The sequence below is a fragment of the Echinops telfairi genome, unplaced genomic scaffold, assembly GCF_000313985.2.
Source record: "Echinops telfairi isolate 266 unplaced genomic scaffold, ASM31398v2 ScPeMD7_5868;HRSCAF=6743_0, whole genome shotgun sequence".
Lineage (NCBI taxonomy): Eukaryota > Metazoa > Chordata > Mammalia > Afrosoricida > Tenrecidae > Echinops > Echinops telfairi.
This window is the reverse complement of record NW_022109767.1, coordinates 10,641,382-10,663,740: the sequence shown is the minus strand read 5'-3', so window position 1 is coordinate 10,663,740 and position 22,359 is coordinate 10,641,382. Positions and strand designations below refer to the sequence as shown.

The following is a 22,359-nucleotide window of genomic DNA, read 5'->3' as shown; positions in this document are numbered from 1 at the left end:
TCCTCAGGACTCTAAAGCTGAAACTCCTTCCCTCCCTGCCTACGTTTATAAAATTGTATTGTAATTATTTGCTTACATACCTGTCTATGTAATCAACATCTATTTGTCTGCTTGAAATAGGGCTGCGCCTCTTTCAGACTCCCAAAATAGTCTTCTACTTGCACCTCCAATCCTGTGCTAGCCAACATTCATATAATTACATTGTGACCCTGAGACCCTACCTGGGTGTCTGACTCAATGGAGCCAATATCTCCTTCCTGACAACTTGGAATTGGAATAAAGATCAAGTCAATTTGGTGGCGGGATTTGTAGTATATAAAGTGAGAAAATGTTAAGGCCATCTTTTCCGCCATCTGAAGGTGAAAGAAAATCAAGAGAGGAGAAGAAAAGATTTCCTAATTGTATTCACTTACCGGTCCAGATTTTTTTAGGTGATCTCTTTGTATCCATGCTTCCGGTTAGGCAATTCCTCCCTCACCCCACCTCTTCCTCCACCCCCATAAGTTAGGTCAACGACTTCTACTTCTTGCAACTCTGAGTCCTCATTAACTTATCCACTGATTATAATCTGAAGGTAAAAATTCAGCCTTGGTCATCTTTGGATAATCAGCATCTACCGCAGTGCACAGAACGTAATAGACATAGAATATATGTAGAATGAATGAATATTTGGACAATTAAATATGATACATAACCTGTCCAAGGAATGCGGCAGTTATAGATTACTGGATTGAAAAAGACCGATGAGCTATCCAGTTGCACCTCCAAGGAAAGGAACACAGAGGGAAGAAGAAAAGGACAAGGGCACTAACGCCCCCCAAAAAACAAACCAAAAACCCAAGAAGGTGATGCCCAGAAATGAAAACGCATGTAGGAACATTATGAAGATGGGATCGCAATGGAATAAGGCAGAAAAATGACCTGGGGAAAAATAATAAAGACAGTAATCCACAGGGTAGAGTGTTTGGGTGTCATGCTATAGCTCGGCTTCTGCCTCTGTGCTGTCGAGTCAAGGGGAGCACTTAGGATGGAGGTCCCCCCACCCCCACTGAGCCCTTGCTCGTCACACTGTCCATTTGGCCTCCTGACTGCAGCCCACCACGTTTACAATGGAGGTGATTCTGCCCAATAGCATTTGGTGTCATAGTCCCCTAGATTAGTACACCCAAAAGCACAGGCATCAAAAGATATGCTTTGTTCAAAAGAAACAGTATCTATCAGGCAGCGCCAGGCAATCCAGCTTCGAGGAAGCTCTCCGTGCCCCGCGGTCCAAAGGCATCCTGCAAGCTCCCTCCCCAAGCCAAGATGCCAGAAAGGATGCTCAGCCTCAGGGGCGGTGAAGGAGGAGCCTAAAAGGAGATCAGCGAGATTGTCAGCCACACCTGTGCCTGGGAAAATGGAGCTGAAGCCGAAAAAGGCCCCAGGAAAGGATAAACCTTCGGACAAATAAGTGCAAGCAAATGGTAAAAGAGGGGCAAAGGGAAACCAGGCTGAAGGAGCTGATCAAGAAACTAAAGAAGAGTCACCTACTGAAAATGGAGAAACGAAACAGGAGCAGAGTCCCGCCTCCGATGAAGCAGGAGAAAAAGAAGCCAAGTCTGATTCACGTTTATCATGTCAGATCAGTGGGCCCTGTTATCTCCCTTCTTGTACAATCCAGAGGAATATTTTTTTAAATCGCTTTATTAGGGGCTCATACAACTCATCACAATCCATACACACATCAATTGTGTAAAGCACATTTGTACATTCATTGCCCTCATCATTCTCAAAACATTTCCTCTCCACTTAAGCCCCTGGCATTAGGTGCTCATTTTCCCCCTCCCTCCCCACTCCCCTCTCCCTCATGAGCCCTTGATAATTTATAAATTATTATTTTGTCATATCTTTCCCTGTCTGACATCTCCCTTCACCCACTTTTCTGTTGTCCGTCTCCCAGGGAGGGGGTCACATATAGTTCCTTGTAATAGGTTCCCTCTTTCCAACCCACTCTCCCTCTACCCTCCCAGTATTGCCACTCACACCACTGGTCCTGTAGGGCTCATCCACCCTGGATTCCCTGTGTTTCCAGTTCCTATCTGTACCAGTGTACATCTGAGGAATATTTTTATCAACTGTTTTGTAAATGCAAGTTTTGTAGTAGCTCTAGGAACATTTTCAATATGAAGGAAATCCCAATTCATCCCATTTTTTAAAAGTATAAATGCTTTTTTTTTTTAAGATGTGAAATCATTTACTGGTTGTTTATTTTTTAGTACAACCAGAAAATAGTGGGATGTTGAATTGTGGGAAGATTTGACTGTCTTGGGTGTCAACATAACATTCTATGGGATGGGGGAAGTTTTTGTATCCCTAATACAAAACATATTTAATGGCAATTTGGAGTCACTGTCATGCATTTGCATGACTTGAACATTTAAAATTTTGTTTCCACATTTGTTTTCTTAATAGAATTGTGAAAAAAAGAATAGAATTGTGTCTAATATCCATTCTGTCACCATGGCTGTCTTGTCAGAACTGTGTGCATTCTGTAACACCGTTGGTCGTGGTAGTTCAGTTTTCCTGAGGACTTTGTTATGTGCCGTGAAGGATTGAACATTTGAGGGTGTAGTATGTGTGACATTGAGTTGTGAATTAATGGGATTTAAGATGTAAGTTTACCAGCATTTGAAGATAATGGTACTTGATAATCCCTTTTTTTAAGTTTGCCTCTCAATTTAAAGCTGGAAAGTCACTGGAATTTAGAAACAAATTTTAGCTACATGGCATTTTAGGATTTTGGTACATGCATTAAGGATGGTGTACAAATTGTTCACAACGTCTCCGTCCTGATCTCAACACAACCAATCAAATGCCAGTTACAAAAAAAATGAAAAAAATGTATGTCATCAGATTTAATGAAAATGACCTTTCTCTGCAAGAAGACACTGTGAAGAAAATGAAAAGAAAATGTAAAGGTGGGAGAAAATCCAATATCTAATAAGAATCAGAATATATAAAGAACTCTTACAGCTCAGTAACCAAAAGGCCATTCGATTTTTAAAAACAGGCCAAGGACTTGGATGGACATTTCCCCAAAGATATATGCCTATTGCCAGCATCACTATTAAAAAGATGCTTACTATTACTAATCATTAGGGAAATAAAAATTAAAACTACAATGAAATTCCACTTTTTATTCACTAGATTTTCTTGAGTTAAAAGAAGAACAAAAACGTTGCAAGTGTTGACAAAAAAGTGGAAAAACTGGAAAGCGTGTCTATTGCTCGTCGGCATGTAAAATGGTGCAGCTGCTGTGGGAAACCAGTCCGACCATTCTCAAAGTGTTAAAAATAGAATCACCAATATAGCCCAGCAATTCTGCTTCTTTGTATGTGTCCAAACTAATTGAAAAGGGTGCTTCAATAAGTTTATGTACACTCGTGTTCACAGTAATAGTTCAGAGGTGGAAACAACCCAAATTTCCATCAGCATATGAGCCAATTGTGGTAAATAGGTAAAATGGCATGTTGCTCATCAACAAAAAGGAAGGAAATGCCGACACAGTGCTACACTATGGAGGTACATTGTGGAAGAAGCCGGACACAACAGGCCCCCTATTGCATGGTTTCATTGAGCAAAACCATCCCAAAGAAACAAATCCGTAAGGACCAAAGCAGATTAGTGTGTTCCAGAGGCCGGAGTGCGGAGGAGTGGGCAGTGACTACTTCATGGTAATGGGTGCGCTATGAGAAGATGGAAATGCTGTACGACTAGCTGGAGGTGGGGGTCGCACCTAGAGAGAGGAGATGGACTTGCCCAGTGGCTGCAACAATGGGCTTGAGCAAACGTAGCCATTGTGAGGGTGGCACAGGACCACAAAGGGTTGGGTTCTGTTGTGCACAAGGTCACGTTGAGTCAGAACCCACTCGACAGCACCGAACAGCAGCCAACGTCACACGTGTTCACTTTGAAATCATCGGCTTCATGTTATGTGAACTTCACCGGCTGATCTTGTTTAGCTTGAAAGGAGCCGCACGGAGAGAATTCAGGGTTGCTGCTGCATACTAGGGCATTTGGGATATGCACTAACGGGACTCCTCCTTCTGAAATTTTCTTATCATTGATACCTTCACTCGCTTACAGATCGATGCTCTTTCTATCCTTGAATTGTATGAGATAGAATTATATTGCACAAAGTATTTTGTTAAAAAAAATAAAAGCAAAATTCTTGTTTTCCTCATTTCTATTTACGTCTATTGCTTTCCTGTTGTAAATCACCACTGTTCTCTTCCCTTTATCCATTTCCAGCTAGAAAAATTTGTCTAGGGACTTGCCAGGGCACAGAACTGAATCCACAGAGCCATAGGATCTATACATTGTTTTCATTGATCAAGTGTCCCTCTTAGGATACTTCCCCCTGATTCATCGTCTTTTGTTTTATTCTCATCTCTCACCTTCATTGATTCACAGTGTGCAGCTAATTGTCTTTCTCAAACAAAAATATTATCTCATCCGTATCTAGCATATAACATGTCAATGCTTCCCTGTTGTCCACGGAACGTGCAATTTTAAAACCACGGCCTAGAGGGCGCTATATGATCTGCCTCTGCTTGCCTCCCTCTAGTTCTGATCTCTGTAGTCATTTCCTCAATCCGAACCTACCCTCAATAAAGGGTCCTTAATCCTTTACGCTTTCTGATGTGCAATGCTCCTTCTCGTCTCTCCTTTGGTTTTTTCTCTATGCTGTTTCCACTACCTGCAAAAAGAACTGTTTCCCCTGTATTACTTTTCTAGGACTGCTGTCACAAATCACCATGAAGTTGGTGCCGTAAAGAAGACCTGGTGCAGTAGTGGGTTACACTCTGGGCTGCTAACCAGAAAATCAGCAGTTCCAAACCATCAATCTCTCCTGGGAGAAAGATGAGGCTTTCTACTCTGTTAAGAGTTAGTCTCGGAATCCTGCCCTGTCGGGTCACTGTGAGTTAGAATTGACTTATTTTTTTGGTGTTTTTTTAAGAGGTGGCTTGAAACACCAAATTTATTCTCTCATAGTTCTGGAGACTAGCAATTTAGTGTTGGCAGCGTCACACTCTCTCCGAAAACACTAGGGCAGCGGTTCTCAACCTGTGGGTCGCGACCCCTTTGGGGATCAAACGACCCTTTCACAGAGGTCGCCCAATTCATAACAGTAGCAAAATTACAGTTATGAAATAGCAACAACAATAATTGTATGGTTGTGGGGTCACCACAACATGACTATGAAAGGGTCACGGCATTGGGAAGGTTGAGAACCACTGCTCTAGGGGCAGACATCTGCCTCTTCTAGCTTCTGGAAGGGGTTCCTTAGTTTGTGGTAGCATATCTCCCACCTGGAGGGAAACGTCAAGCCTCAAGCTGACGTGTTGAAGGCTTCTATGGGCAAAATATTGAATGACAGTTGGAGCATCCAGGGAAAAGCACACTGTACCCAAAACAATTGATTGGCTTTAATCCATTTCAGGAAGTAACTGCTGACTGAGAACTGATGGTAATGGAGGAAGAAGTCTATGTGGTACTAAAGGCAATTGAGAAAAATAAGGCTCTAGGAATTGAGGGAATACCAACTGAGATAGTTCAATAGACAGCTCCTACCTGTAAAGCAACCACTTGTCGAAGCCAAGAAGTCGGGAAGATAAGGGTAGATAATCGGGAAGATAAGACAACAGACTGGAAGAGTTGAGAGGAGAAAAGCTCCTTCTAGCATGGCCTGGAGTCAAAGCCAGGCTGCTTTAAGTAATGTGTGACCGACAAGGAGCCAGGGCCCACTGCTCCCCCTCTGCCAGAAGTCCAAGGCCATATACAATTCAATAGACACAGTCCAGGGGTGGAGACGAGAAGACTAAATTTGGGTAAGTTTTAAAGGGTCAAATGTTATGTGTTTATCTGACTGCACTATGGATATGGAATGTTTCTCCTACCTGATGTTGTAAAATAGGAACTCCATCACGAGGGAAGAGAGCCTGTAAGCCCACAGTCAGCCTATACTTGATTGGTTATATTAAAAAGGGAGTTACGCATTGCCCAGAAGGAATAGGCTTTATTTGAAGCCAGAGCCTAGGTAGAGTTAGGGGCTTAGGTGGAAACCAGTGTTTCACTCAGAACTACTGAGAGACCAAGAGATTAATATTTGAAGGGAAGGCCTGCAGATTGAAAAAGGACTGGCTTTTAACTTTTTGAGCAAGCAGCCTGTCATCAGGTGCATCAATGAAGGAAAATCTGTCCCCACAAAAGAAAGCCAGTTAGTACTAACTGTGGTAACTACCTGAGTCCCCTTGTAGTGTGGTCGTGGGGAAAGAGGCAGCAGTGAAGAGATACCTGAGTCTGGACATGCTCCATTAGTGCCTGTTGATCTGTTCCACAGAAAGGAAAGATGGTAAGAGGAACTGCTGGCTGCTCAGACATTAGGGAGTTGGTCAATGCCCCTATGAGCGTAGAAGTACGTATGGCCTAGCCCAGAGGTTCTCAACCTGTGGGTCGCGACTCCTTTGGGGGGGGGTCAACAACCCTTTCACAGGGGTCACCTGTTTCATAATTAGCAAAATTACAGTCATGAAATAGCAATGAAAATAATTTTATGGTTGGGGGTCACCACAACATGAGGAACTATATTAAAGGGGCGAGGCATTAGGAAGGTTGAGAACTGCTGGTCTAGCTCCTGGGTGTGGTGGTGCCTGGAGCTAAGAGAGAGAGTGGAAAAGCCCAGCTTGTCTGAAGTGCAAGGAGGTATGTGTGGACTCCCAAACTTACAGCTGGTGCGCAATTGCTCTTTCATGGATAGCTAGGGCTGAGATCACCAGAACCAGACCAGATAAAGAGTTGGTCTTGATGGATGGCCTGCTCTGGGCTGAACTTTGCTTATGAATTCAGATGGCCAAGGGTCTAGCAGAAACTGAAGAGTTTTCAGATCAGGAACGTCTTTCTATTGAGTTGTATTGTCTTGAGTATGGGGTTGATAGGGATAGGTAATTTTACAAATCATATATTTAAAATGGGACATAAAGGCATGAAGAGGTTGTGTTAGATCTCCCATTGGAGAGATAGACCTTGGTCCTTGGCTCTGCGTGAGAAAGAATTCACGCCGAAGCCTGGTTTGTGATCCAAGTGAGTTTTATGAGAGTTAGAAGCAGTTTCAGGTTCTACAGTAAATGGAACACAAGACAGACAGAGTCCGTGAGCATGGTTGATGGGACGCGGCACAGCCGTGTTGGGTTGGGCTGTGTAGCCTGGCCTTTTTGAACTGTGTGTCAGAGCCACTGGGAGAGCGCCAGAGCAAAACCTCTGGCTTTTCAGAGGCCCTGTTAGGAGGTGTGGTCGACTACACTGGTCGACCTCATTGGCTGAATCAAATTCACCTGGCCTAGATGGGCCAATCCAGGTGCGATGCCCACCTAGGTGTACCACCCCTTCCTGGCCAGGAGCTCAAGTCTTAACAGTTGGCTTTTAAGTTTTTGTGAATGTGTTCAAAATTTAAAATAACAGCCAGAATGCTCCTTACAAGCCATACCTCCAAGCATGGCAAGACTTCATGGTACATACCTGGAACATAGTGTCAGGAGAGGCCAGTCCCTGGAGAAGGACATGATGCGTGGTAAAGTGGAGGGACAGCGAAAAAGAGCAAGGCCCTCAACAGGACAGATTGACCTAGTGGCTGCAACAATGGACTCATGCAGAGGAACAGTTGTGATGATGGTGCAGGACCGTGCAGGTTTTCATTCTGTTGTGCATGGGGTCGCGATGGGTTGGAATGGACTTGATAGCACCCACAATAACAGCCACACAGAGAACCACAGAGAGGGAGAAATACAGCTACCCTGTTTCCCCGAAAATAAGACAGTGTCTTTTATTAATTTTTGCTCCCAGAGATGCGCTAGGTCTTATTTTCAGGGGATATCTTATTTTTCCATGAAGAAGAATAGAGTACACATTTATTGTTTATTGTTTTATTAAAAGAGACCTCGCACTTCCTGTCTGCTCCGGCTGCGCTGCGGCCAAAAGTGCTACGGCAGCTGCTACGGTCCAGAGTTATGGTAGCTTCGGGGGGCCTTATTTTCAGGGAGGTCTTATTTGGGGGGGGTGCCTTATATTTCAGCGAGAGGTAAAACTGTCAGTAGGTCTTATTTTCAGGGGACGTCTTACTTTTGGGGAAACACGGTAGAAGGTTCCTTAGAAGCAAGAATGACAAGACTTTGTCTTCTGTACTTTGTACATGCTAGCCGGAGAGACCATTCGCTGCAAAAGGACCTTGTGTTTGCTAAAGTAGAGGGACAGTGAAAAAGAGGTATATCCATAGGAGATGTTTGTCTGCAACAATGGGCTCAAACATAAAAACGATGATGAAGATGGGACAGGACTCTAGTGTTTTATTCGGTTGTACACTGGGTCACGGTGAGTCAAAACCCATCTGATGGCACCTAACCACAACAACACAGGAAACCCTAACAAGCAGCTTCCCTCTTCCCGCTAGGGTCTCCCTGAGTTGGAAATCACGGCCTGGCAGTGGGTTGGAGCCTGGGTTTCTTTCTCACATTCTGAGTAGGGATCGTGTCGTGTTCAGCTGTTCAGCTCTTGCCTGTTAGGGGTACAGTGAAGATCCACACACACCTTCCCAACCTCCATTTACACCGGTCCGGTGCGCTTTGCTCAGTGCTCATTCGTTCTTCATGAAAACTCACTTTCTGGAACACATGCACTTGCTTCCCCAGAACTTGGGCCTCTCTCCTGTGAGAAGGGTGGCTCCAGGCGTGCTTCGTAACCAAGGGCAGGGTGTCATTCAATCCTTTTGCACGGACTTGGGCCCTGACAGGTGGCAGGTATCAGAAATGCTGGCAAAAGAAGCTTGTGTTCTGGGCCTCAGCTGAGGTTGATCTAAAGTTCATGGCAAGTGGTGAGAGAGAGAGGGAGAGAGAAAGAGAGAGAGAGAGAGAGAGAGAGAGAGAGAGAGAGAGAGAGAGAGAGAGAGACAAGGAGTTATTTTGGAAACATTGCAAAAGGACTGCAGGGAGATTCTCCGCTTTCACACGCATGTAACATTTTAAGTGGTATTGTCAAGACAGAAGAGGACTGGCAGAGGCAGGGGATGGAGGCACTGCCAGGAACCTCATTGGGCGGGTCACAGGTTTCCCAAGGGCTTTTGGAAGGTGCCCAGCGCCAGAACCCCAGAGGACCACGTCCCTTGCGTCGTGCTTGACCCTTTGCTGCGCCCTTCCTAGCGGAGGGCGGCCCTGGGGAGGGGTGCGCGCGTGTGCGCACCCGAGGAGAGCCACCGCGCTCTCCAGAACCCACAGCAGGGGGAGAGGCTTGGGCGCCGACGGAGGCGGGAGCGCAGGCTGGGCGGGCACCCGGGAAGGGCCGCCCCTGGGGACGAGGAGGCCGGCCAGTGGCGCAGGAGCAGCTAAAGCAGGGGCTCCCGAAGCGCAGGGGGCTGGTAGCTAGGAGGCTGGAATGCCTTTGATACCTGAAGCTGCGGCCTTGGGAAGCTGACTGCACAACCCTAGTTGGGCGGACGTGCTGGGGCGGGGGGAGCCTGGAGCCCCTCCCGGGGGTCCCCCCTGGTTCTTTTCTCAGACCTCGGACCCCAGGTAAGGAGGGGCTGGTCTCTTGCTCACGGGTGCTGCCACCAGCCCCAGCCGAACAAGGTGTTGATGCATGGTGGCGGTGCGGTCCCCACCGGACTGTCATTTCCTTGTCTCGGGCTCGCTCCCTGAACCCTTTCCTCTAGCAAATGTCTGGGTGACTGGTGGTGGCGACCCCTGCCATCCTAGGTTCAGCCAGGCGCTTGCCATCTTCCTACCCTCATTTTCTCTCCTTTTTTTTTGGGGGGGGGGGCTTCCACCACCGATTCCTGGAGGGGACACCAGAGGTGCCTCCCCCTCTCGGTGTGGGGTACAAACCTGCAGATGTGTCGATCTCCCTGCAGTCTGAAATAATCTCTGGGCTGGAATCCCACACCTTCTGCTTGTCCAGTAACATTTTTCGTTTCTGTTACTCCCTGAACTTTGGGGAGGGGTCGGATGATGGACACCATCTTTTGTATCTACACCAACCGGTCGGTTGGGGCCTCCTGTTTTTTTCTCGATCATTTGCCTCAAATGCAATCCTGCGCTAAGTTTACCAAACGTTCTGGGTGGTGGCGGTGCTGGAACTTTATCAAGGCCTGAAGCACTCAGCAGGGGCTGGGGTTGCTGGAGTGCCGGGGTACCCAGGCGATTCCCATTTGGATCTGCAAGTGCAGTCCAGCCTTCTGTCTATTTACAAAGCACCACAGGTGGTTACGACAAGCCCTTCCCACTTGAGATTGCTTAGCTCCCCCCTGGATGGGGTGGGGGGCACCCAACACTTGCTAAGTATCACTGGAAACGGAAGGGGCATACGTTTTGTAAGGGGCTTCCTCTTAACATTTATTTAGGAGTTTGGCACTCTTTGGTTCGAAGACTGCAGTTTTTGGAATGGAATGTTAACTTTCATTGGCAACCCAGAGATGGGGTGGGAGAGAAGCTCTTAACAATTTACAAAGTGTGAAAATGCTGCACGAGTCCGTTGGCAGTTGAGAAGGTTGAGGCCTTTGGGTGGGAATTGGAATCTCTTCTTCCAATGCTATTCCGTTGACTTCACATCATTGACTCAGGGCACAGTCCCTTGGCACTTTTTACACAACGCTCAATTTCATACTCCAGACCCAAAGGACCTATTGTCTCAAAAATCAGGAGGACTGATCACATTAGTTACTCTAGCTCCTGTTCATACTTATAATTACGAGAATTAAGCTCTTTCTACTATTAGAAGAGCTATTGAAGAGGAAGGCCCTGCATGAGATGGATCGCTATAGTGGCTGCAACAATGGGCTCAAACATCACAATTCTGAGGATGGTGAAACACCAGGGCATGTTAGGCACCTGATGCAGAGGGCAGGCAACAACCACAACTGCAACCCAGACTTGATTAGAGGGAGTGCCTATGAATTATTTGAATGTACACAAATACTGAGCATTTTTCCATCTGTTCTTGGCATAGATGTACATCTGTTTTTCACAAATATATGTGATATCTATTTATGTGGGTTAGAACTGCCGACCTGGAGGTGAGCAGCCCCACATGTATCCTTATGAGGGCCACCTCACCCAAGGTCAGCTGCTCAAACCTACCAGTCGCTCCAAGGGAGAAATAGGAGGCTGATTGTTCCTGTCAAGACTTATAGTCTCTGAAACCCTAAGGGTCAATTCTCTATCCTGTAAGGATGACAAAAATCAGAATGAGCTCATGACAGCGGATTTGGTGTTTTGATTTTATATGCATACAAAAATGGCTTATATGTGTGTGTATCTATCTGTCTATCTTCTTAACAATTATCAGAGAGCATATGCTAGGGGAAATAAATATTATTTGTATCTTGGAAAATTGAAGTAAAGGGCTAGTTTTTCCCCCTAATATTTTTTAAAAGGCCCAAAACACAAACAAGCAAACAACAACAACAGAAAAACCCCCAAGGCTGTTGTTGTGGAAACCAGATGTGTCGCAGAGTAGAAATGAAACCCATAGTGTTTTCTTTCTTTATGGAGAGAGATCACCAGGCTCTTCTGAGTGGGTTCAAACTGCCAGCTTTTCAGTAAGTAGACAAGTGCAAACAGTTCGTACCACTTGTGGATATATATATATGGAATAATAATAAATCACATATTTTTTTTTACGAAACAAAAATGCCTGTTATCAAATAATATTGAACACCCACTTTCAAGGATATTGAGGAGAAGCAGGGGGGAATACAGCATTTTTCATTGTAAGAAGAGAATCACTGTATAGCTACTTATTGAGTTATAGTTAGCTAGATGATGCTTTTCCTGGGCAACCAGTCTTTCTAAAATTAACTTCCTCCCAGAAAAGTAGTGCAGATGCATATGGTTCTGCCAACCCCATCCAGAAAATACTGTGTTTGAATTTTCAAAAGTGACCACAATTCGTTCCAATAATTTCTAGTGTTTGTAGCCACAGCTACAGAATATGCAGAATGACCCCTGGCTTGCTGACCTTCACAAAGCATTGACTTAACGAGGGGAGTGAGAGACAGAGTACAATATTCTTTTATGGACGTTATTGTTTTCAGTAGGGCTATTATCATTATTTTCCTAAAGTCTGTGTGAATGTGTGTGTACACTGTGTCTATGGCTTACATAATTATGTATATGTATGTAACACATGTTTTTAATAGGAACAAAAACCCACAATATTTTTCTTTGTGGCAGAACCCTGTGAGCATTAGGTTTTGATTACTTTTTCATGGAAATTTTAAAAGGACAGAACTAAGAGCTTCAAGGAAATAATTCTGTGAAGATCCATTTGGAACTCAGAGGCATTTTGAAGAAAAGATATTTGAAGTCCTTAGGGCTGTGTTTCGAGGACGGAGAGTGTTTGGGAGTGGGTAAGGGTGGCAGGTCCCGTGCTGGGCCGCCTCAGACATGATGATGCGATGCTGTGCTGCTTCTCCGACCTTTATTTCATCTGTAATCTGATGCTTTACATGTCCCGCACTCCCTCTGCCAGGCAAGCTCACGGAGGGACTGCTGGCACTCTGGATTGGAGTTTTCTTCCCCCTTTCCCATCAGTTAGAACATCTTTGCCTGGACTGCAGAATGCAGTTACATTTTCAGCTCAGTATTCTAAGAAATACCTTTGGCTATGGATCGCGTGGCCTCAGGGGAGGCCACATTGTCGATTGCTCGATTTCATCGTGCTATGCTAATATCCACCCCCACCCCCCATTCAGACAGTCCAAACTTTGATGGTCATTAAATCCTAGGTTCTTTTTTTTTTATGTATAAGAGAGTTTTATACAAAGGTTAAGTATATCACGAAAACATCCCAACCCAATGCTGCCCAAGCCCACAAGTCCAACATTAACCCATTAACCCATATGTCCAACACCAATCCACAAAGTCCTCCTCCATCTCACAAAATCCTAGATTTTGTTCCCTATGTATGAGTTCAATCATGTTAGAAATGGAAACAAGGTAATCTGTAAATCTTAGCTAGATTACCAATGAAGCACAAAGTCGGACATTAATCAGAGGTAAATTGTAGGCCATGTATAAAGTCAGTGCATTAATATTCTATCTCTCTCTCTACCAACCAACCTACATCGATCTTTCGCTCTCTCTATTGGAGTCTGGAGTCCTGGGGGCATAGTGGGTTACACATCGGGCTGCTAACCACTCCTCAGGAGAAAGAGGAGACTTTCTACTCCTGGGAAGAGTCACAAGCACCTGTATTTGTATGGGGTGTATGTGATGGGGTTGGCGTGATGATGTCATCATGCTGGGTACTTGTCTGTGGGCACATCTGCTTGTGGGCAGACCCCCTGGAGACGAATAGAGGAGTGGTATGTCGGTTCCTAAGACCATCGGAAATATGTGTTTTTCTGATGGTCCTGGGCTACCCCTGTGAAAGGGTCATTTGACCTCTAAAGGGGTCGGGACCCACAGGTTGAGAAACGCTGTTTTAAAGACTTTATGAAGTCTTCATATGTTTCTATATTGCAAGCCAGGTGTGTCTGGTGTGTGGAACATTTTAATATTGATTCTGGTGAAGTCAAATATCACCACCATCACCAGTAGCTGTAGAGTAGATGCGTACCTGTACCAACCCCAAGTGTTTCTGAGTAGAACTGGGCTCCATAGTGCTTTCCATGACTGATCTTTCAGAAGGATATTACCAGCCCTTTCTTCCAAGGCACCTCTGGGTAATTCAGTGCAAGTATACAATTATTTTTTCATTAAACAAAAATAAAATAAAACAAAGTAACTCTGTAGATTTGAGCTGCTGATCAATTGGTTAGTAACCTATTGCTTAACTGTTTGCATCACTCACAGATACCATAAGATCATCTACTATATTTACAATATTTGTTACAAGATAAATCCAAACCCACTGCCATCAAGTTGATTCTGACTCATAGATAAGTCCTTAAAAAGGAATTTCTTGTGAGCCATGCCATGGACTAAGCACTGTGATGACATTAGGCGCTGGCCTTACAGGCAACATAGCATCCCTCGAGGGCCACACCAGAAGGACTCAACGTAGAAACCCTACTGAACAAATGGGGTGAAACCTTAAAACTGCTTGTGCCCTTGGACTGAAATACTCTGATGGGAGAGGAAGCAAATGATGACCACCCCAAGACTGTGGAAATGACGGTTATTGGACTTTGGGTGGGATCCCTGGCTTAGTGGGTGCCCAGTGAAAGGGGACCTAGAACCACCATGTATTTGGTGCCTCAATGCTCCCCTTGCGTTAATACGCCAGGTGTTATTCTGGTAGGCAAGGATCTGCACTTGTCAGAAATGATAAAGGAAATTTTCCGTAGCACCAACCCCCATGCTCAGTGTAAAGAGAGCTCAATCAATTAAGAAATCAATCTGTATAAAGCAATACCTCATGAATTGCAGCTCTCAATTGGACTATACTCACATAAATTCCTCATATCAAGAGTATCTTAAGTCCTGTCATTGGTTAAATTATTGATGTTATCATTGCAGTTACCTTATATCCTAGAGAGATGATTGACAGTGTTTTTTTGTTGTTAAATGTTTCTTTGTATTTTTTCTGCTTTTTGTTTGTTTTCATTGTTGTTCTTGGCTTTTGTTTTTGTCATAATATGACCCCAGAGTAAAAGTAAACCAGAGTCATTCATAACCTGTGATATAAGCAGATGGAATTGTAGGCTTGCACTTAATTCTAGCCCCAATCCAAGAACAGTTCATTCTTTTAGCATGGCCCTGCTCAACACTTGCTGTAAGGAAGAGATCACTGGAGATAAGCATGTTACAGAAAAGTGTGGTGCATAGACGAGTGGTGGCAGCCGCTGGTTGCTGGTTGTATCATTATGTAATAAAAAGATAAATAAATTGCCATTGGATTTGTCAATTAGGTCACTGTGTCCTCAGTCAGGCTATTTCAGTAGAGAGGGGCAGGAGGGAGCAAGACTGCAACTCTATGATAAATGAATGTAAGGAAGCTAAATCATGTAAACAGCCAATCAGACATGTTTCTCCCAAGAAGCTTGTCATGAGAGGGAAAGGCCAACTAAGCCAGCAGCTAGGGTGACACTGATGATTGGGGAATTGGATTTAGAGGAACAGTCTAAAAAAATTAGGGACTGAAAGTTTGCAATTAAAAAATCTTTTTTCAAGTAAAGACATGAACAATGCTACATGATAACAGTGATAAGAAAAGAACAATTAAAATGTTGCATCCGTGTCCTGGTGGCACCAAACTGCCTACCACCACAAGCAGGGATAAGAATCAGGATGAGCCCAAGCTGATTCCTGTGAGGTGGGTCAGGCACCTCTCATCCCTCCGGCTTTTCACCCTTCCGCTCACCAGCCCTCCTGCCCCGGCACTTTCTGCTTCTGTGCTGAGAGCGAGGCTTTGTTGCAGTGGCCACACAGAACCCACAGACCATACTTAAAAATGTGTGCTTTAGTCAGGAAGTAACAGGCTATGATTCAGGATTAGGATCAACTTGGAACTAGCAGGATACAACTCAGGATATAGGAAGCTGGTCCCTGGACAGGATGCTCTCGGGTCCTTCTTGTTAACTCTCGTAGGTCAGCAGACCTTCTCCCTGCTCTGCCCACCACTGGGCTTTCTCTTTGATCTGTCCACCGCTGGCCTTTCTTGACCTCTGCCTGACTCTTTTGGTTCATCAAGTGTCAATGGGACCTCACTGTATCAGCAAGGATCCTACCCAAAGATGGGCCATTTTCTCTCTCATTCAGTGAGTTGGCAAGGCTTCTGCAGCCACCTGGAGCCAGCCTCCTGGTTCCCTTGCTCTGCCGCACTGCCTCCTGCTGCCTTCATCATCACAGCTCTATCTCTTCACGGCCTTGAGGGTTTTCAGCACAGGGACCCCGCATCCAAAGAACTGGCTTCGTTCCAGGTTTTTTTTTATGGTAATGAGGTCCATCTTAATTTCCGTGAAACTGGTTCTTATATAAGCTGATTTCTTGTTAATTTCATGGCATGGCCCTCCTGTGAACTGGCCAACCTGTTTGGTAGGCCACAGTCACTTACCTGGCATAGTAATAGGCCAATAATCCAATTGGGTGTTTTCATGCATGTTATTTGCATAATGGACTAACCAAGGCCTTTACAAGATTGTGGCCTAGGCAGTCATTGTGACAGTATAAACCCAAGGCCAGAAAAGCCGTGTAGAAGAGAAACTTATTGCACTGCAAATGCAAAGAGGTCTCGGTTTTGAAAAAGTCGCTCTCTCAGAGGTGGCTTTCTTCTTCGCCTAAGATGTATTTCCCCCTCTTCTGGCTGCATGCTTCCATCTCTTCTTTTCTTTTGGGAACCCGACTGTATCAATTATCTTCTTTCTTAAATATTTTTTACCTCTTCTCTATCGACTTTCCCATTAGCCTATAAATATGCCCCCTTCTTCGGTCGTAAAAAGATGTTGTTTTTAGGTGCCGTCCAGTTGGTTCTGACTCATAGTGACCATGGTAGTTACATCAGCTGGTGTCAATTTGGGAATTGAGAGGATTAAGAATGAAGGGGTGGAGGCTAGTCTATCAGTCGGATAATAGACAATGAGGCCTCTGTGTAGGTGTGGCCTTCTCCTGAGGATTCTGGAAACTCTGGTATTTCCTCCTTGGAGGCAGGAGAGACTCTCTCTCTCAGCTCACTCCCTCAGAGGTGCTCTACTGACAAGACACATGGCACGGCACTACTCTGAGAGACCCCATGTCCTGGGAACTAGAGAGGCCACGTGGAGACCTCTGCCAGCACTGAGATGCTTACAACGCCGCTGGACCCACAAGACTTCCCACCCACTGGCCTGTGATCTTCCTGCATTCGGCGTCATTGCATATGCTTCGTGAGTGTGAAGAGGACTTTATAGGTTGGTATCGGACGTATGGGCTAATATTGGACTTATGAACTTGATCTGGACTGGGCTGGGGTGTTTTCTCAATATTCAATTGCTCTTGTATATTAACCTCTTTCTTATACACATAGGAGTCTCCCTGGATTTGTTTCTCTAGTCTACCCGGACTAACACTGTGACCCTCTGTACAACAGAATGAAGCACTACCCAGTCCTGCTCTATCTACACAGTTGTTTGTTTGAGCCCGTTGTTTCAGTCACAATGTCTGTCCATCCAATTGAGGCCCTTCCTCTTTTTCGCTGCCCTTCTTCTTTACCAAGCTTGATGTCCTTTCCCAGGGACTGGCCCCTCCTGACAATATATCCAAAGTACATGAGACACAGTTCCTCTTTCCTTCCTTCTAAGGAGCATTCTGGTTGTATTTCTTCCTAAAATGATTTGTTAGTTCTTCTGGAAGCCCAGGGCACTTTCCATATCTTCGCCAGCACCATAATTCCAATGTGCCGATTCTTCCTCCGTCTTCCTTATTCAGTGTCACACGCACAGGAGGCAACCGAAAATACCACGGGTTGGGTCAGGTGCACATTAGTCCTCAAAGTGACATCCTTGCTCTTCAACACTTTAAAGTAGGTGGGTGGAAGTTAATGAGGGTCTAAATTAAAGCAGTGACACTGGGCTGGGAGGAGGGGCTGGCTAAGAAGGGTGTTTTATAAATAGTATTAACAGAACTTGGTGACTGATTGGACCTAGCAGCTGAGTGAGAGGGAAGACTCTGATATGACTCCCAGGAATCTGGTGTGGATGATTAGAGTCCATGTAACGCCATAGCGAAGGAGGGCTGGGGGAATTAAAACCTGAGGACCTGGTCTGATGTGTGGTGGGGACTTGGGTCAGGATCTCAGACTCTCCTCTTTGAGTTCTGCTTCTGTATCCTCCCATTCAAGTCCTCCCCAACCTGACGTCACGCCAGTCAGTGCCGTCAGATTCCTTTGTGGCTGGCACTTGAGCCTTGATTTCTGGAATTAATCCACTTGCTTCCAGGAGTTTATGTATACACATATTTTCTGGTGGGGGGAAAAAAGCACCAACCAATCTATGTGGGAGTGTGTATACATGAATAAATGAGAAATATGAGCCAAGATGCAAAAAACAGAACATTTATGTGCAGCTTCAGTTTTTGCAGAGACCCAAGACAATAGAGACACAGTTCATTGAAAGCCAAGGTGAAGACCACAATGCAGGGCTTGGGAAAGGAAGTGATACCTCAGTTGTCGAACTAAATTTATTCCAAATTCATGTTTGAACACAGGAAAGTGTAAGAACAGAACATATTTTCCCCATAGGAAATAGCAGGGAGCCAAATAGTGGGAAGCCAATTGGTTCAGAGACCCCTAAATTACACGTATAAAGTCATTTTTCCAGGACTTTAACACAGTTAACAGCCCTAAGGTTGTGGACACTCCCCAAAAACATCTCAACACAACCATTACAGTTCATTATATATCAAAACACCACAGTAAATAAAATAAAAATAAAATAAACAGTTGGACAGGTACTTTACCTTGACTTGGTGGGGGTTTCCTGGCATACTGGGAGGTGAAGAGATGTTTGTTGGGGGAGGATGCACTTACACCATGCAGTGCAAACAAAAGCACTATGATGAGTGTTTGAATGCACGAACACAGCGCCTGTTGTCGGAGCAAGAGTGGCGCTTAAACAGAAGTGTCACCCTCGTGTGGCTGCAGCGAGATACTCGCTCTCGGCCGGTACAGGTGTTTTGAAGTTGGATTTTTGGATCCACTATGGAGCAACATTATGGACACTGAATGGATCCTTTTGAACTTTGCTTTTCGAGTAGTGGAAAGTTCGAGCTGGGAGCCATTTGATAGCCGAGGTAGCATTGCATTGGGAAACCAGGCTAGCACATTTCTCAATCCTTCTCTGGCCAGTTTCCAGCTGATAAAAAGAAGTTGACGAGCCTCCTCACCAAAAATGATTAGAAGATGAATTTTAGTGAGCTGGTGGTGGGTTTGAGACTCCTGGCAATCATGTGAGAAGAGAGTACTTGCTCCTTCAACACACAAGTCTAGAGTAAGGGGTTTTACGCAGGCCGTGTGGAGTGTTTAGTGTGGGTGTCTTATAGATTGAGAGAAAGTGGATTAGAAATCCATGGCCCTGAACAGTCGGAAGAGGGCTGCTGGCTAGCCCCTCTGACGAAGGCGTGGGAGGCATGGGTGCATGCCATAGCTTGATAACGCACAGAGGGGAGGGCTGTTTCTCAGGGACAAAAAGTGGACCTCCCAGGAGAGCGATCTGAATGAGTCATCTCAGGTCATGGGTAAGGGGACATCCTGTCAATAGTGATCTACAAAAAGGAATCTACAGGTAGAAGATTCCTAGGAATGGAGTAGATTAGGACCTTCCCCTGCCTCTCCTTCCCCCAACTCCCAGCCCCTGGCTCAATGGGAAACTCAAGAAAAACCCCAAACTCACTGCCAATGAGGAGATTCCAACTCATACTGGCCCTATAGGACTGAGTTGAACTGCCCCTGTGAATACCCGAGACTATAAATCTTTACAGGAGTCGGAAGCCTCCTTTTTCTTCCACAGAGTGGCTGGTGGTTTTGAACTGCTGACTTTGTGGTTAGCAGCCCAACACGTAACCCACTATGATGCTGGGGTTTTTGAATTCCTGCCAAGTCTGCATTAGGCCACTGCATCTGTTCATTTCACCCCAGTGTTTATCAGGTCATAGCCCATGGAAGGGAGCAGTTTAATTTTAAACCAAGGTGGAGGATTTGAGTGTTATACTAGGCTGGACACCTTCATTATGGAACTGTGATTGATACTGAATTTCACCAAAGCATGAGGGAAAAGCCAGCCCACAACACAAGCGTCAAGAGGCAGTGGAGAAAAAGAGATAAAGTGACTTTCTGATTATGCGCACGAGGCCTGCTTGTTAAATGTTAACAGTCCACATATAGAACCATTGGTAGCTTCGCAATGATTCGTAACTGACAAGAGGGTAGAGGGAGAGGACAGAGGCAATTCTTATTATATGAATTAAACTTAGGAATGTCACAGTAATGCTTCCCATTTCTTAAAATGGTTCTGGGAGCATTTTAATGCATCAGTTAAAATATACATTAGGTAATTCCTAAATGAGTGTTTCAATCTGTTCCACAGCTGGGGAAATGTAGATACCTATTGCTTGTGTGCAATAATTACATAATTTCCCCCCTTCTGTTTCCAGAAACGTACAGAGCAATTAATTGCTAAGCTTAATCCTCCTCTATTTGTATTCTGCCATTGATCAATTAAAAAACAACAACGAAACAAATAACCATGTGCATTCCTGTAAGATGATAAAGATGATGCCGATAAGCCAATAAACTGTAGATTGAACAAGAAGGCTAATGGATTTTTTCTTCTCAGCATTTGGGAACTTTCAAAGGACTTTCAAGGATTAACTTCCATATTCTCTTCCCAGCATTGGAAATGTTATTCAACCAGTCTTTTCATGACAAAGGAGTGACAAGGGAACAATCTGAGTCACATTTCTATTAGTGTATTTTTAACGTTGAGAACACAACCTGAACAACACATTTAAATTGCACATAAGGCATTTACCATGACAGAGAACAAGGGAAATTTGTTTCATAAACTTGAACTTGTGGACCCAGAGGTAGAATGTCAGTTGGCATAAAAGAATGGGAGAAAGTCAATGACATGGCCTGAGACACAACTCAGCCTGCTGTAGCTCTAGAGGAGACCCTGGATGCTCTTGTAGGGTCCTGGTGGCTGTCCTGTGTTGCTCCAGTGGCCTACAGAATATCATTCTTTCAGTGTACTGCTGAGGTACTGAGAACTCGGTAGACTTCTTGGTAGAAGTCTGGCCTTCTGTGCGGGAGACACCAGTTCGATTCCCAGCCAATGTGCCTCATACCCAGTCACCACCCCTCTCTCATTGGGTGCTTGCATGTTGTTATGAGACTGAACATGTTTCATTGGAGTTTCTAGACTCAGACAGCCTAGGAAGAAAAGCATGGTGATGTGCTGAAAACCAGCCAGTGAAAACCCTAGGAATACCAACTGTCCAGTCCCCAACCAGTCATGCAGCTGCCCAGGACCAGGCAGGATTTTGTTCTGTTCATGTGGTTGCCCCGAGTCAACTGGACAGCAGTTAAGAAGGACAGCCGTGTACTGGTAAAAGCATGGGTGGGAGAGCCGGATCCGTGATTGAGCCGGTCTACCAAAAACTCATTGTGTGACGCTGGCGTATGACACCCATTAATATTGCTTTTACCTTGTGGCAGGCACAATTCGGTGATGTCCCTCAAGAGTCTAGCCCCGTGAAGTCCATTCTTCTTAAACGTGGGTGGGCTATGTGAGGCTTATAGATTTGTTACTCACACAACCACATTGCATTAAATGGCTCCACCAGCCGACGCGAGAGAGATTCCCTGGCCGGCTTTGAAGAGGTAGGCAATCATGGTGTGAGAAAGCCATGTGGCTAGGACCCTCAAGCAGCCTCTGAGTGTGAGGTAAGTTGTTACAGAGTATAGAAAACGAAGACTTCAAACTCCCCGCCGTCTCAAGTCTAAGTCTGCGATCTCTGAGTTATTATAAGCCTGTGCTGGAACTTCTCGTTCTATGCCCATGTCTTTTAATTTCTCGTTAAATTTCTTTTTCTCAGTTAGGCTGTGAGCTCTCTTTGAGCTTTTCTTAAACGTTATGAATTCTCTCCTCAACTGGTGCTCCAATCAGCTTTTCTGTTGGTGACACAGTGTAGCCCTCTTTAGTGCTTTCCAGCAGTACATCTCTATTTCTGAGTTGTGATGTGTCTGGGACTGCAGGTTGGGTGAAGTGTCCCTGTGCCAGGCGGTGGGTCAAGTTCAGACTACTCAGGGTACTCTCTTATTCTGAGACTCAGGAGAGGAGCAGGGAGCAGGTTGTGCAAGAGGGCTGGTGGAGATTTGAAATACTTCCTAAAGTCTCTGAATATAGCTGGTTTGGTGTTGCTTAGGCCACTGGCCACAATAGGTCAGTCTAATAAGTGGAAAGTTGATGGAAAAGTTTGAAATATTGTGAGCATTAACTAAATGTGACCCGGAGACAAGAAGTGAGCACACGCCTTTGGGAGAACAGCGCCCATAAACTTGCTCCACACAGGATTGTCACAAACTTTCCATTTGTAAAAGCGCATTGTTTGCATAGCGCAATAAAAGTTTGCCTGCCTGTGCCGTGCATTGTAGTGGCCTATTCCCACCCGTCTGCACGGGCCACGGTCTTCACTGCCAGATCTCTGATTCTTTCTGAGACCTCCTTGTCCTTGTTTTTTAGAAATCATTTTATTGGGGCTCTTACAACTCATCACAATCCACCCATTGTGTCAACCACATTTGCACATATGTTGTCATCATCTTTTTCAAAGCGTTTCCTTTCTACTTGAGACCTTG

The 22,359-nt window shown here is 45.0% G+C and overlaps 1 protein-coding gene across 1 annotated transcript in view; it reads left to right on the top strand.

Moving 5' to 3' along the window:
* Window positions 1-9,433: 9,433 nt before the first annotated feature.
* Window positions 9,434-22,359, top strand: part of RNF144B (ring finger protein 144B) — a 209,360-nt gene continuing 196,434 nt past the window's right edge. The window contains exon 1 of the mRNA XM_045295774.1: window positions 9,434-9,599. The gene's annotated coding sequence lies outside the window, so the exon portion shown is untranslated. The remainder of the gene's footprint in view (window positions 9,600-22,359) is intronic.